Here is a 17,500-nt window from a genome sequence, read left to right as displayed (position 1 = left end):
CAACAGAATGTCAGTCAGTAAACAGCCACGTTATTATAGTAATTAATTCCTCTTTTTATTGTTGTTGTTAATTCACAAGTTGGATGAAAGCTTTTCATTAGAGTTACAAAAACTGTTATTTACAAGTAGACTGGCAAAGCAAGAATGACGTCACAATGAATCTTACTTTAAGATTCTCCTAGTTGCCTTGAAATAAAGTTGTGTTCAATTCATTTCATCATTGCCACTGTGATGTTAAAAATAACAAATTCATAATAGTTAGCACTACTTCCAGAAAAATGTCTGCAATAATTTCAACCACACCCCAAAGCAGACCAACCTCTACTCCTCCTTACTTTTCAATATCACCTTCAACACGTTTGTTAGTTCAGGCCATTTTTCTTTGCTACACTGTTAGAGCTTCACATTATACCCCAGCCTCCACTCCTGTACTCTATGGCAGATAAATCCTAATTGCATTCATGAAGTCTAACGCAATCCTATATAATCATATACACATTACTCTATTACCCTGCACTAGACACATGTATGCATTGCGGACCTATTTTTAAGGCTGTTTAAGCATCAATTTTTGTGGCTACTGCCAATTTTTCTGGAATAAATTGTTAAGGCATTCCTTCTGCCATCACTACATCACCCAGTGGCAGTCAAATCATAATCATTGTCGAGTTGACAGGAGAGTTTCAATTGGCACTTTAGTTAGAAATCTTGCAGTTGAAGGTGTTAGCAGGAGAGTAATCAAGTGTCTGTGGACGATCTCTCTTCCTGGTGGCTGCAACTGGACTGGGCCAACAGCTAGTCTGGAGAATCACCTTCCACATTGCGATATGAAGATTGTGGAATGCATTTTTAAAGGCAGAGGATGCATTCTTCGTTCTTACCGATGTGAACTAGCCCAGCATCTGCGAATCTGCCCTCACAGGACAGGGAAGTGCCTTCCTGTGGTGTGGATGTCCCACATAGTAATCAGTTAGGTCATGATGAGCTTTGTGTCGCCAAATTGGCGCAATGTCCGAACAATTGTGGGAGTTAGGTGGAAAGGTAGATTTTAGTGAATTTTGTATTGTTATTGAAGTGAGCTACTGTAGATAGTCTTCATTTGCTCTTTATCTAAAATATTTGTTTCTCTCAAATCTTTTCCACTCATTTTTCTTTAGATGCAAGATGCTGTCCCACTTGGCTTTTGTGTGTACAAAGGAAAGATGACACTGTGCCCTCTATGCCCTAGGATGTACAGAGGTGCACTCATTAGCTGATGCAGATTCCTCAAGCCACCTCAAGCTTCTCCTAGAAGCTCATGTTTCTGGGGCATGTGGAGTAAGTCTTTTTAGCAGTGATTTAGTAAATATCCATCAATGAACATACTAGTTAACAAGCACTTGATAATACCCGTCTTCATGTAAACCTACTACATTCAAAGCCCTGGTAAGCTGCCACTCTCAGGTAAATGGGAGGTGGGTATTTAATAGTGGTTGGTCACTTTTTACTGTCACCGGGCTACCTGCCTTGGAGTAAATCATCACCAGTGTGTGTTTGAGTGATTTTATTAGGCATTCCTTTTTCTTAAGGACTGTTATTTATATATACCATTTTTAAAACAAACAGACATGTATTAAATTTGTTTGTAGTATTTAACTGAAAATTATTTCTCAATTAATGCAAGTTAATTAAGGGTGGCTATTTAATAAGGGATGACCAGTTAACCTGTGGCCACTTGTCAGAGGTTCCCAAAAAACAGCGTTACCCAAATTAGACAAACAGCAGTGACTAGGGACTGGTACTTTGGTAGTAAACATTTGTACATTGCTTTTATGTGTTAAATGGCAGTATTCATTGCTCTCGTCACTTATAAGAAGCAAGGGGAATCTTCTTCCCTGAAATTGCTGCAAAGGCATGCCACAGAGACCATTTTTAGATAAAACTGGAAAAAATTGCTCGCACCCCAGCTCAGTTAAATAATTGAGACACAAAAATCTTCAGAGAGTGCATTTGGAATAAGCACAGAAATACTGGCCCCAGAACTGTAGTTTCTTTTCTAGAACGGCTTAAAGTGCACGGTCACTTTTATTTGACTTGGGTTTAGCCTGCACACAAAAAAATACTGCTGTTACAAAAATGAGTATAACAATGCTGTAAAAGCGCTCAGTCATACGTACCAACAACACATTTCAAAGACACGCCTGAAACATGTAGATAAAGGAGATAGCATTGTCAACCTACAGACTTACAGACTTTGAATTTTTTCATTCTGAACTCATGTCAAACAGACATTGCGCTTTGTCGCCTGTGGTATGGGAGTAGAGTCGACAAACATGTTTTCTAATATGGCTCTTATTATGAACAGTTTGCCAGAGATTTTCCATGTAACTACAGCAAATTGGTTTCTTGATTAATGGGATTATGACTTTCTTGACAATTAGCACTCTCTCTTGGTGAAAGGTTCCTTTAGCTGACAAGAGCCGCCACAACGCGGCCTAACTTGCACGCAGAAAATAAAGAACACCGGCGATGAAGGCAAGTGTTTTTCAGGAGTAAAGAAACTGGTAGCAAAAGAAAACCTTAAGACACAGGGAGCTTTTGTTCTACAAATGTGAAATATTTTAGCAGAGTGATGAGCGCCTGTTTATATAAGTGTTTTGATAAATAGATCTGCAAGTGCGAACGAACGAGACTATTTCTAGGATGACAACACTCGTCGAGAGGCACAAACAAAATAAAATGCCATGAGGAACTTGACTAGTATATTTTCCTGCTCTTAAATTTCAGTTTTGAGTGGGGCTCTACTGTAACTTTACAAACGTGTGCCGATTATTTTCAATGAATTTTTTGATTCTTGACGGAGTAAACAGAGACTTTTCAACTTGCTATTCCCTTGCCTGGAAAGTAAACATGTGTATTGCGCTTTGTTGCCGTCTTCCATCATTGAATTCTGGTTAAGTCTGCATGACACGAAATAACATCACCGTTGACAGGCAAACAACAAAAAACCGAAGTAAATGTATCAGGCGTTCTTTTTTCCACTTCCCCCGTTCACCAAAAAAAGAACACCTTGTTACAGGTTACCAGAACTTAACCCGTACGTGCAAGCTGTGACAAAGAAGAAAAGTTAATTAAAGCTAGAACAGCTTTGAATTGTGGTTTCAAAACAGGAAATAATGTCATTGACCAGAACGTGAGTAACGCAATGCGTCAGTTCCTTGCGTCATAAGTTGACCGTGGGAAAGTTTGCTACTGACCTTTCACGATATAACACAAGTACAAGATGGCCACAAAGGATCAGGAGGGAAAGCGAGTTCTGCTCAGGGACATTCACTGGTTGAACTTCGGATGGGGGGAGGAAAAGGAAGCGGGAAAGGTGGCAATGAAGCATCACCCAGACGAAGTGTGGGTAAGATTTAGTATAAGTGAGGATGAACCTTGGAAAAAATTAAAAATCGTGCGGCCAAGGCAAACCACAACAGGGCAATCACTTCCACAGGAACTTTACCAAGGACAGGTTCTCCTAAAAACTGCCAAAGTTAGAGACTTGAAAAAAATTGCCTCACAATTTTTACCACCTCTTCAACGTACATTTTACATTCAACTAAAGGACAATGGCTCAGAGGACAGAAATTCTACGGACGAGGACCCCGTCAAATAAACTAAATACTTGAGTCAAATTCCAATACATTTATAACTCTAGCCAATCACTACAAAAGAAAATGACACAAAGAACCAATCAGCATTCAAAGCTAAAGCGATTACAACAGTGCAGCCAGCACCAAGTGCAGGGAAATACATGCGAGCAAGTCACGGTCAGTGGGTTCTGCTTCTCACTGGCTTAAAAAGTGGTGCAAGTTTTACTAAAATTGGAATTTGACTTAAGTGTATAACTGCAACTAAAGATGAAATAAAGTTTGCCTTGAGAAGAATTATGAAGTGCAAAATATTATTTTTATGGACATCTAGTCACTAGGGCCAGACCCCCAGGGGGTACTCCCTTATATGGGCTATACAGGTATGTGTGGCCCCAAAGGGTATGATTTTTCAGCAGTTTTCCTCATAGATAGGTATCAATTTTACTTGATTTTAGCCATTTTGGTCATAAATAGGGTTTCAAATTTATGGTCAGGTCATAAATAGGGTAGGGAATATGGCAGATTTTGCTCATAAATAGGGTAAGGGTTTTGGGAAGCGGGCAGCACACCCCTGCCCAATTTTTCTGTGTGTACCCCTCCCTGGGGACCAGACACACGTTTCACAAGTAAATGTCAAGAATAAAAAATAACTTACATGGACGGTCTTGTCACTAGGACAGCCACATGTTCCACATGTAAATAGTTATGTGAAATATTTCAATGGACGGTCTTGTCATTAGGACAGCCATACGTTCCACATGTAAAATTTATGCCTAATAAAATGAAATTGCATGGACAGTCTTGTCACTCGTAGTGAATTGAATGAAAACGTCTGTAAATCTGTAGCCAAGATTAGGCCAAAAAAGAATGTCTGTTCAAAGATGGAAAAAAGTGAGTTTACACTCAGCACATGTTTATCGTGTTGCATACATTAGCATATTGTATCAAATTACAAACGTGTGCGTGAAAAGTAAAATTGTCACATTTGCTACAAAATGAATGAAACTCAACATAAAATACCACAATAAATTTAAAACCGTCTTGACAAACAGTAATTGTAAGTTATCTCTGGGCCTTGAAAGAAAACAAAAACATGAAACATACACACTGCTAGGATATGTCTTATCAAGTTTTTGTCCGCTCATATTCCGCAAAGGGGAAAAGGCCTAGTTGACTACCAAGAGAGAGAACGGCATGGGTGAGGACTTGTGTGACTACTGTATCAGAGCCGTAAATTACACTCTGCACTATCTGAGATTGTCTCACTAGTTAGATACAGATGAACTAAAAATGGCTTTACGGACCCGAGAAGTTTGTGGGGCTTTCGAGAAATGGGTCCCCCGCGTCATATGTGAGTTGAGTTTGTTTTTGGTTCTCTTCTCTGCTCCGAGAGGCTTCCGAGAGGTACTTCATTGCACACCATTCAACGATTCTTCGATATTGGCTTTGTTTTTCTCGATAACAAAAAGCAAATTGGCGAAAAAACAGCAAGGCATTGTTAAGTAAGTAAATTGAAGGCCATATGCAAAAAATTGGGCACTTTTGACGAAAAAATTTTTGACCTAAATAGTCACTTCCCTTGTGCTATAACAGACAAAACATCTTGCAGGATCATCAGCAGATGTAGACTGTGCAGCGTATCCAACAACTGCAGACGATGTTCTGTCAGGATTTCTACTAATATTCTCTATTCGCACTATTGTAGGCGTTCAGCACGAATAGAGTCATCCACAGCTGGGTATTCCATTGCAGGTTTACAAGAAGCAATGTTAACGCATCTATTTATTTGAAAGGAACCTGGTTCTCAAAATTATTCTTTCAAATAGTAAGCAATGGATGCTATGAATTGCTGGAAAATATCAACAGGTGCTACTGAGACGGAGTTTTATGCCGCCCATTGTCAGAGAAAGAGATACGATAAATATTTACTCATGAATAGGAAACAATGGCTGAAACACATACCTATCGAAAATAATCAGTGAAGGACACTGAGTTATACATCAAAACAAACTTTCGTTCACATGCATTTAACTAATTTCTAATTTCCTACACTCCACTGATTTTAGTTTTCGATAGAATACGACAAAAACGTATCAAGCTCTATGATCTGTCTTAAATGCATGGAGGCGAAAAATTTGTGTATGTGAGAGCACAAACCTACACTCTTCAATAAAATATTCATTAAAGCTCTTTCACTACTGGTGACGTAAAATGAAATTTCATACCGGTAAAAAACGGAAATAGTTCGCCGCCATTTGTGAGCGCAAGAATATAACTGACACATGCATTTTCAAACTATGAATAGACAGCATACAAACAATACAGGTGTCACAACGCACAGTGTACAAAAACATGGTAGCCTTTGTACACAGGCTAAAACATGGTGATATGTTGATATGTTGCTTTCTCTTTGTCTACTTGTTAATAAGATTGTGACAGTAAAGCCAAGTTTCACGAAAAGAACCCTCAAAGTTAGAAATCCTTGAGAGAATTATGTATCTTTCTTCATACGTTGATTCTCACTTTACTTCATGCTTCGATTTCGAAGGTAAAAAAATAAACAACCTGCAGCAGGTCCCTTTGGGTTTAAAGCTTCAAGAAGCTTAGTACCCCAGAGGAGATAATAAGGAGGAGGAATATCTTCCTTTGGCTCATCCAAATCGTAAACTGAATTGTCTTGGGAACAGTGTGAGCTACATACAGGATGTAGTCGCTAATACATATGGGAGTGTATTTCATGTAAGCGTGCACATTGGCGAAGCATGGTAACCGTGCTGGCTGGACTGTGTTTTGCTTTGCTTGTTTCAGTTGTTGGTTTTCTTGGCAGGGCAAATCAGACTTCCATTTGGAACTAAAAATAATCAGCAATAAAAGCAAAAAAAGCCGTCCAAGACGGTTGTCAAGTGTAGGGAAAATGTCTAAGCCAGCATTAAACTAGCGGATCTGACTACCATTGTCTCAACAACCCAACGTCTTACAGATTGAGCTACAAATGCTAATGAACCATTAGTGGTGAAATTTTGTGTATGTATAAGAATTTGTCCGCATGGCATGCATGTGCGTTTTCATGCCATTCAGCGCAGCGATTGCAAAATCAATGATCATTTCAAACAGAGCTTGAAAGAACAGCAATGTTATTTTTTTCCTAACAGTCATACATTGTTCCTTGATAATCATAGTCAGCTTCGAGATTTGCCCAGGTCACATATAGCCCTGGACAGACATAGAGCTGGGCCATCTGCAAGCAGGGATGTTGAGCCCACGATAATTGTACCATATTTTCCACATGGCCTGCCTATATCGCCGGAAAACATCACAGACTTCAACTTCACTTTCTTCCTGTATGACAGCTTGCAGTTGCCATCTGGGCTATTCCGTAGTGATTTGTCCCATGAAGTGGAATTTGCTACCTCCAGGAATGCAGGGAGTATTGCGCACGGTTCGTGGCAGAGAAAGAGGAATGGTGAACACAACAGGAGCCAACTCCTGACCTCTCAGAGCGAATGAGAAGAGAATTGTCAAAAGACACCATGTTTCAGCAGGCAAGAAATCCCCTGGGAGTCAACATCAAGTACGGAAATGAACGATTTGACAGGAACTTGGAGAAGGTACGCCTTGACATTTTTGGTAACATCATGATCCTGAAGGCGCCCCACTGGAGTGACATCTCTGTGCACTTCATGCATGGTTTCTCTCCATGTTTAATACCATATCACTGTCGTGGTATTTTGAGTGGCGACATGACTGTGGCAACTTGCATTTCCGATCAGGGAATTCAAAGTTTGTCTACAGGTAACTAAGATAAAAACAATCAGAATTAACATTATCAACTGGAATGGGCAAAGGTGGGTGGGGCCAAAATAAGTGACATCACCATCATCATCATCATCATCATTATTATAGTTTTTACTATTATTTTTCTTATTATTATTACAGGAACTGCAAGTCAGTGGAAAAATAGCACAGCCAAGGTTAAGTGGCAGCTTGGGGATGACACCACAGAAAACAAACACATTCCAGGCATGTCCTGCCTAGTACTTCCCCAGTCTCAGAGGCTCCAGCAACTGCCAGCAACCAACTGCAAGGTGATGAAGGTGGAGAACAGCAGGAAAGACCTTTGGTGGCACCACCGAATTGCCGAGAACTTCTCCTAGCTCTCCCACAAATTGTGGCAACCCGCATCCCCAATAAACAGTCCCTGGAGAGGCTCAGACAGTTCCTGTCTGATGATCAACCTTGTGACCCCGAGCAGGTAAGCTGGGAATCAAAAGGCAATAAGTTCTGAAATATGACAGGCATTTGCTAATGGTATACTATACACTTGTAATTTTTTATGTTGAATTACTCCCCCCCCCCCCTAAGAAGTGATGCTAATTTTGCAATGCAGAGCATCTAAGTTGAATATTGAGATTGCTATTCATAAAATGTCATCGAAATCTGTAGAGATTTAAATTATTCAGTAGATGTAGCCAAATGTCTTATCAATCCAGCTTTCTATTGTGCATTATTTATGGTCTAACTCTCACCTGTTCTTCTTCTGAGCTAGGCAGTACAAGCAAGGCCTAGAGACAGAGAGACCATACAGGAGGTGAGACAAAGTTGACTGTAGCAGGATGAGCGTGCCCAAAAAGTCCACCATAGGGTGAGAGATGTATAGAGGGCTCGTAAGACTGACTCCACGTGCTCTGTAGAGGCTAGCAGACGTCCTTCACAAGGTGACAGGGATTACAACTGTCTATACTGTATCTGTGATGAAGAAGGGGGAGCCGTAGCCACAGTAACTAACAAATGTCAGGATGAAGAGGAGTGTGCTGTTTCCATCTTGATGAACAAGCTTGACAAACCGACACTGACTGTACTTGGTCTGAAGCGTAACAAATGACTGACTGCCATGCTGGAACTAGCACCGTCAATTGCAGAGTCTTTTAACTCGGGTGAGTGTCCTGATGATAGAAGGCAGCTGCTTTCCGAGGCCTTTTATGAGTTACTGCCCTGCTGCCGAACCAAGCTTCAATTTGGGGCAAATGCTGGCTTTCTTATCATGATCCGTCCCCATCTGAAACACTTACACTTGCAGAAAGGCTGGGGAGACGTGTAGTGTAATCTGTCCAAGGTTGCCAGTGCAATCGGTTATCATGGCGATCACTGTTGCCAAATCACTTGCATTACTCTTGCACAGTACTGTAGATCTGAATCAGTTTTCAACCCTCTCCAGTGCACTTGTTTGCGAAGAAGGTGAGAATAATAAGCTTACATATTTTGCGAAGTTTACATGTGGTCGATGGTTCTGTGCCAAATGTTTCAACTGTGTCATACAGTTTCACTATAGCTGCTTGTTATGAGACATTTTACACAGCTGTCGATATTTTAAATAGCCATGTGTGCTCTTCCTTAGTTTTTTTCTTTAATTATATTTTTCCCTTTTGTGCTTTGGTTAATGTTCACTGTTTTTAACTTACAGCGATGTACCTCAAACAAGTATTTTCACATTTGATTTAATACATACTATTTACTACTATTATAGGGAATTTGACGATTCAGGAAAATGAATCTGGAAGAAGAGGGCTAATGGCTCGTCTCTGCACAGTGCAGCTTGTGCCTTGAAGAGACCCCTTTGAAGACTTCCTCTTTTATAAGCAAGCGGGGCAAATCTGTGGATGTGAACAGGCGTACTGGGTATCATTCAATTGAGACTGGTAGTGGCTACGAATGACTTGCATCCTTTTGTAGCATCATGAACATGCCATGCATCACAAAGACAGCTTACTATCGGAAGGTAGAAACAATTCTTGATGCTCTTGAGGTGGAAGCGGAAATTGACATGAAATAAGCGGGGCAAAGAGTTTTGGCAGAACATTTTGGCAGAAAATGACAGTGAAGATAGTGATGGAGTTGTGGATGCTGCAGTTAGCTTTGATGGTATGTGTGCAAGGAGAGGCTTCACTTTTCTTACTGGAGTTGTGTTTGTCATCTCTGTGGACACTGGAGAAGTGCTGGATTACCATGTACTTTCGAAATCTGCCAGAGTTGTCCGGCAAAAAAGGCACAGTGTAGTTCTGATGAAGAATTTGAAGAATGGCATATGGAACATGTAGCTTCCGGTGACTGTGATGTCAATTGTAGAGGAAGTTCGCCAGCCATGGAAGCAGAGGGTGCAGCAGTTCTGTGGAACAGATCAGTTGAGCGTCACAACATTAGATACAAGTGGATGGTGTCCGATGGTGATAGCAAGGCCTTCAACACTGTCGAAGACACCTACCCAGATTTTAAGGTGGTCAAACTAGACTGCATTGGACATGTCCAGAAACGGATGGGCAAGCACCTAACTTTAAAGGCAAAAGTAAGGGCAAACTGGCCGATGGGAAGCCAATTGGAGGGCGTGGCCACCTCTCAGATGAAAGAATAAAACAAATCCAATGATACTAAGGTCTAGCCATTAGACAGAACACCCTGTCAACCCCAAATCCATCAGACAGGGAGGTTAATGCAGCTGTGTACACAATGAAAAAGAACATTATTGCTATTTTACACCACTCTGTTCAAGCTATCAAGATCCAGCTAAACAACACAGATTCTGCCCGCCTGGTGAAAACTCCTGGTGTAAGTGGCAACAAGATCTAGCAACAGGAACTTCAACCTACAAGGGTGATGACAGCCTACCTGAGATTTTTCTGGAACTGTTGCACCCCACTTTGATGACATTAAGTGAAACAAAGCTCCTGGGACTGTGTTTGCATGGCACTACACAGAACCAAACTGAGTGCATCAATTCTCTGGTTTAGGTTAGGTGCCCGAAGCATAAACATCATGGCATGAAAGTAATTTGCTGTGCTGTAGCTTCTGCAGTATTACACTTTCACAGTGGAGCTGCTAGCAGAGGGAAAGTGATGGAAAGGCTGTCCATTCCAGCTGGCAAATTCACTAAGAAAGCCTCTCTTTTAAGGGACAAGAAACAGGCCGAGAAATATGACCTGCAGGCTAGTGCGAAGGAAAAGAAGCCCAGCGAGCAGAGCAGCTGAGGCGAACCTGACGAGAAGGGGCCCTTCGTGAAACAGGAGTCTCTTATGAAGCAGGAGACTTCTAAACTGAATTTGTGGACTTTCTGCACTGAATACATAAACTTATTACCTGTAGAGTCTATGTGGCTTTCCTGAATAGCATTTCTTAACTTTAAAGCTTATTTTCTCAAAGTGCGTACTTTAGATCTTTAAAAAAAAGATATCTAAAGATGTATTTATCCAATTGAACTGAAATTTTCAGTGTTGTTTCTTCTCATTGAGTTGAGTTAAACGAGCATAGAGATTCTGCATATGTTGAATTGAAGGCAAGTTATTGTAAATAAAGCAACCTTAAATATATTGGCGATTTTTGGAGGGGCACTGGGGAAAATGTTTTTATTGTCCCAAAAGGTTCTATGCTCATTTAAAAGGATATCTGTGCTCTAGACTGATACTAAAATAATATAATTCCATGCAATCTGCAGCCAGATATCTTTTCTCAACTACAGCTTGGTCATGCACAGCATGTGGTAAGAATTTTAGGCTGTCAGGTTACAATTCCATTAAAGTTAAAGTTGTGACCATTTTCAGAATCTATAAATCATAAGCTTTCTTGTGGTATATAGTTTTACAGGGCTTTGAAGTAAGCATTTGGAATTACAGTTACCTAAAAAAGGTCGCTTTTTTCGTCTACCATGATAAATGTTCTTACGAGTCTCTGACAACAGCAACAACGGCAACCATGTTTTTGCGAAAGCAGTCCGCGGTCTGCGGTAAATCGCATAAGGGGCTATCTGATTGGCTAACTAAACCACAGCGCTCAAATCAGATATTAAAACATTGGAAAGTAATGGCTGTCTCTGCACGCTAAGAAAAAGTAAGAAAAGGCTGTTTATTTTTTATGAGAACAAGCGAGAAGAAATGGAAAGGATGTTGCTGCATAAGCATTGAATTTTGTCTGTCTGAATTTCAAAACTATTTAAAACCTTGACCTTCAATGTAAACAACAGACGTTCGATAGAGTCAATAGAGAATATCTGCTTTATTGTTTTCATTCTTACATATATCTTAGTAACTGTTGAAAACTGGGACCAAGCTTGTCACGTGACTTACACGATTTGACCCCCCTCGAACACTGAACTGAAAGGGAACGAATGCAAAACTAATGCGAAGTCGTTGTTCTTGAATTGTATTCTGGAGTTTTTTTGTCTTTGAATAGAGTCTTTATCTACGAAAGTGTCATTTGAATACGTTTTCTACAGTAACTAATCATTATAATTCAATTGTAGCGATAGATATGTATCTGCTAAGTTTCCGAGTATTATAGAAGGAGATCTTAGCAAGTTCTATGGAGCTTCTCTAAGAAGATCCCCATTAGTTCAATGATTTAATTGGTTCCTACCCAGTGTTATCTCAGGCCCTGTATAGGTACTTTGATCTTTTTGATGATCCATTATAATTTTTACTCTCTTTTCTTCAAAACAAATTCATGCGGCTATGAGATCTGACCCTAAGGTTCAGGAAGTTTCTAATTGTGTCATTACCAATCAAACTTTTCGGAGTGGCGCTTCTGAGATATCCTTTATCCAGCCATTCGAAAGAAAGTCAGTTTGTTTGTCGATCACTAAAAGCAACTGATTCATTTAGTTATAGTATCATTATCGGTTTTCTTCCATACTTCTTTTTTATCAAATCAATATTACAAACTAGCACTTTATGCAAGGATCTCTAGCCCTCTGCATGTACAAACAGTTGACAACAATAACGAAGCGAGAGCCATCAAACTGAAACATAGGAGATGGTCATTTATTTAAGAAACACATGCAAACAGGGATGATGTATTCTTGTACTTTCCAGCAGGATATAATCTACAGATTCAAGCGCCACTTTTTCCATAATGTGTATCCGTCAGTAAAATTGCATGCAAGTCCTGATCAATCCGGTTTCCGGGTCATCCTTTAGGTGCATGCGTGCAAAAGTTAGGGCACAGTTTTTGCTGCTGTAAATGAGACGCGCAGCTCACTCATGAACACGAACACGACTTACATTAACGTATCACGTTTGACCAAGACTGTCTCGATATGAGCAGACGAAAAATACACAACTACAAACTATGCGATGAAGCGTCTTGGGATTTTGTATCAAACTGGGAAGACACTGTTGACACTGGAGCAGAATTGGCTAATCAGTCTACTCCAGTGATACCAGTAAACCAACAGCAACATATTCAAACCAACCAATCAACCAGTGCATGCAGTGCAGCAGCAACATCAAACTTCTATCGTGACCACAAGATCCATTCCCCATAATGTCAGTTATCCTCCTCAGGAATAGCAATGCCACCATATTCTCATCAGTTTCAATAGTTCTATCCATTTCACTATGGCATACTGCCATAAGGGGTTATGACATTGCTAGCCCTGCAATTACATCCCTCTTTTAGGCATATCGAACCTAAACCCCAAGGGGACACCAATCAATTGGGTACAAGAACATCTTCCAGTTGACCACAGGATTTCATCGAGACAGTGAAAAACATCACAAAAAAATTGTATGACCTTGGCGGCATTGAGGACTTGCACGAACCTCCTGAAGGTGAAGTGTATTTGAAATGGAGGAAGTCAGCTATTCAAGAATGGAAGCCAGTAAGTACACTACACTAACCCTAAAGCTAATTTTTGGAGATTATTCACTGTCTACTACGGTGTCTTTACCTGCAGCATAACATGAGCCACTACCTGATGGTTGCTAAATTATCAAATGGATGCTTTAGACTTGTGATACAGATACCGGAACACCTGAACTTACGAGTAACACAAAGCAATTTTATTTACCTCTACGGAAAAAGCGAGGACAAACAGTATGAGCTATACTTTGTGACTTGCTGGAAGGACGAATTTCCTTTCAAGATCTCAAACAGCATAGAGTGAATTTTTTTAGGTTCATTTTGCTTGGTTTGTGATATAGCAAAACATATTAGTAAACCGAATATATTATTTCCTTCCATATATAGTGTGTTAAGGTGGGTCCACAAAGAGCACCAGATGCCGGAAATACTAAAGAGGCAAGTATGGCGTTTACTAAACTACCTGCATACGTTGAAAACGAAATTGCATCGAAGACGATTTTGACTTTAATTACTTTCCCTCTAGTTGGAGGAGGAAATTGCAAGGCTAAAAAGCCAAAATATGGACCTGCAAACAAAATTGGAACAGGTATTTAAAAAGCTTGTTGTGTGTTGATAGTTTTTGTAAAGAAACAAACACCGGTTTAATACCACGTCTACCGCTAGCTAATCGATAAGCTGTTAATCTCATGCACCTACGTCAACGCTATCATGTCAGCAGGGGCAGGCCAAAAAGATGTCGCCAGTAACAGCCTGCAAACCAAGTAGCTTACATACTAAAATAACACAGAACCAAAAACAGTGTATTGCTACAGATTGTTAATGAAAGTTACAGGGCAAGGGTTTCACGATTGGTACATAAATACATGCAGAAAGAAAAACGTTCCCAAAACTCAAAGTAGAGAACCAAAAAAAACTGAGGTTAGAAGACATAGCATAAAAAAAGAGAAGCGCATAGTTTAGAGTACAACAGCAGAGGCGTAGAGGCGTAAAGGCATTGAAACATAGAGGCGTAGAGGTGTAGAAACTTGGAAGCATAGAAACGTAGAGGCGTAGAGGCGTAGAAGGGTATAAAATTTAAATAAAAAGTAGACTAGTGTAAAGAACTAATTTAAAAGAAAGATGTAGACACAATTGCATTAAGGATATAGTATAGAAGGAAGAATAAAGGAAGAAAAATTTAAGTTTTAACAGAATAAATATAGGGAAAAGCAAATTAACAAAAAAAGTATCAATAAATTGAACTGTAAATTTAAGAGAATTGATGACATAAACGTCAAAATGGGATCAATGTGTCCAAAAAATAGCAGGCAACATTATCAGGAAAAAATCATAAAAGAAAATAAGAAAGTTGTCGAGGGCCTGTTTGAATGTGTCATTTTGTATATTGTGGAATAAATTAGTGCTAATAATACATTGGTTGCCAAGGCAACGCAAACGCACATTAGGAAAAAAGACAAGGGAAAATTAAAAATAGGCCAAGAACATGCCGTGAAAGGCTGGCGAAAAAAGAAGGCTAGGGGTGAGCTATAGGTTTATGGGCGTAAAACTCTATGAAAACTTGTACGCCAAATAGTGTGTCCAAATGCGGACCAAACTTGAGAAAAAGAGAGCAGACAATCTTCAGAGAAGCATCCAAATACTCGAAAGAGAAAATGAAGAGGTAGACTGGCTGCAATTTTAATGTTTATTTGCGTTATGCTTTTTGAAACGGTTACTCAATGAAGAACACTGAAGTTTTTATGTTATTTTCCGCTCTTTCTTCAACAGGAATTTGATCAGTATAGGCATGACGTTGATCAGCTTATAGAAGAGAAAAACAAATTGGGAGAAAGTTTTCTAAGCCTGCAACAGAGTCGAAAAAGCAAGATTCTCAGTGTCGGAGGATTCATCTCACATGGTCAGTACAGTTGTTAATCATGTACCTCCACTGTCACAAAACAAGACATGCAATAACGGAGAAATCACTCACTCGCCTTTTGTTCAGTAGTTGTCACATAATTTTCTTGCAGCAGAAAAGGCAATCATATGAGAGAAACAGGCACCTAGTTGAATACAAGAAGACTGAGCTACTACTACAAACCGGAGTTTTAACTTAGACACTTTTTTTAATATAATAAGTTGATCAATTGTAACGTCTTCGTCTCTATAGTCTTTATCTTCAGACAGAGCAGAACACTGGCTTCGAGATGCGCAATGAGTCGGAAGAGTGACGACTTTCCTCTTGCACAAATCAAGGTAACAGTTGTCTTTTGAGAAAAAGACAGATAACCAAAATGGAAACATGATTATTTTTCAATATGATCACTTTCAGAACAGCACGTCACATAGCACCATGAGTACCCCAAAGGTGAGTGTTCCACTAGCCCTTTTACCTTTCAATTACAATTTACGGTTGTGTCACCAAAATGCAAACTTACTGTTTAAAAATGTTTGCCTTTGTAGGTTACACGTTTGCCAAAAAAGCAACCACAAAAAGAAAAGGCTGGACCAAGCGAGTCTTCCAGTGAAGTGGTAATAACATATACTTGTACTATTTTATTTTTTTGAAATAGTGTAGTTTAATAGTAAGAGCTGACCAAGATAGTTGGCTTTTTCTTCTTGGCTTTGGCTTACATGCGGACGCAATGACCGCGCGTATAAAGACTGGTTTAAAGATATGTGACTTGGAAAGGGCACCAAATTCCTCTCTGTTCCAGATTAATCATTAGTTTTGAAGGTGTTAACATAAATGTCACAAAATGATAGTTATGCCAATAAAAATCTCTTTTTGTTTTTTTTTTCGTTTTTTTTCTTTTGCTATTGTTTTTCTTCACGTGTGGTTTAAGCTCATTTCAAGACCATTGATGTCAATTAATTGTTGGGTTTTGGAACGACTAGTTCCTCGGTTCCGAGGCAGCAAAATGACCTAATTTCCTGGAAGAGGTATTGTTTGTGATCAGCATCAAGCCCTGGTGGTGTAATTATAGGGGGAAGCCGGGCCAGTGGCTTGTTAGAAACATCTTTCAGGATTTGCCACTATGTTTCAGGAAAATCAACAGACTCGCGCAAAAAAACTACACCGCGTTGTTCTTCCAACTATTGGAAGTGATGAAATTTAATCATTCCCAATTTTTTTTGGAAGAACGGTTGGAGATAAGTAGCCCAATCGTACACTGGCTTTAAAATGGTGCCATTATGCCAACCGCATAATTCCGAAATATTTACTCCTGTGACAGTAGAGTTGTCAACAGTTCTCATTAGTTATCCATATCACTGATGCTCTGAAATCGAACAGCTACCCACTATCAGTCATATCTAACATCCTGAAGAAGAAATCACCCCCGGCAATCACACCATTTCCAGAAGAATTGGTAGGAATGTTCTTTGGATGGGCTGATCCTCCTGACTTACACATTGGCTTCGAAGTTTTACCTTACATCAAAGGCCTAACTGAACCTCTCTCAAGACTTCTCAGAAACACTGGAATACAAACTACAAGCAGACCCCTTAAGACATTACAACAAGAGTTTGTTTCTCCGAAATCAAGACCACCCACAGAACTACAAACAAATGTCGTTTTACAAGATCCCATGTGCCGATTGCCCGTGGAGTTACATCGGCGAGACTGGTAGATGTTTACAAATAAGGAAGAAACAACATATTAGAAACACAAAAACCTTCAAAAAAGGTTCCAACATTGCTTCAAATGCCTGGTTGAACGACCATTCCATCAACTTTGACAATGCACGTGTCTCTGACAAGGGAAATTTCCGTGTTAGAAAAACTTTGGAATCCTGGCACACAGCAATCACGAACCATGCTGACAATAATGCAAAACAATTACTAAGACAATATTCAATTTTATTTTGAACCTCACATTAGCATTTTTTACTCGCACACAAGCATTTCTATTGTTTTTATTATAAGTTTGTTTTTTCACACTTTCCTAGTATATATCTCAACGTTCGAGCTTTCTATCTATTACTCGTTAAAGACTACAGACTGGTAGTTGAAAGCTCGTTTTAAACAAATTTTTAACCAGAGATCGTTTTTCTATTCTTCCAAAATTCTCATTAGGTCAAACAGGGATGACACAAAGTTATGTCTAAACAATTACTTGACTACTCCAAAACACCAATCAGGACTGAATTTCGTGTGCCCAACACTCAAAAAGGAGTAAAGAACAGAGTTGTGATAACCACAAAGTACCCGCCAGCAATAATAACCTATCACACAGCTGTTCTTACTTTGTCTACTACAGTTATCTGCGTGAATAT

The 17,500-nt window shown here is 39.6% G+C and overlaps 3 pseudogenes; all 3 read left to right on the top strand.

Annotated features, from left to right (window-relative positions):
* Positions 1-278: 278 nt before the first annotated feature.
* LOC149117164 (TNF receptor-associated factor 4-like) lies at positions 279-1,311 on the top strand (annotated as a pseudogene).
* Positions 1,312-6,668: 5,357 nt separating this feature from the next.
* On the top strand, positions 6,669-10,636 carry LOC149117163 (uncharacterized; annotated as a pseudogene).
* Positions 10,637-11,140: 504 nt separating this feature from the next.
* LOC149117162 (uncharacterized) lies at positions 11,141-16,855 on the top strand (annotated as a pseudogene).
* Positions 16,856-17,500: the final 645 nt, after the last annotated feature.

This window comes from Orbicella faveolata, unplaced genomic scaffold, assembly GCF_042242905.1.
Source record: "Orbicella faveolata isolate gen_17 unplaced genomic scaffold, um_ofav_v1 contig_12, whole genome shotgun sequence".
Classification (NCBI taxonomy): domain Eukaryota; kingdom Metazoa; phylum Cnidaria; class Anthozoa; order Scleractinia; family Merulinidae; genus Orbicella; species Orbicella faveolata.
This window is presented reverse-complemented; position numbering and strand designations above follow the sequence as displayed.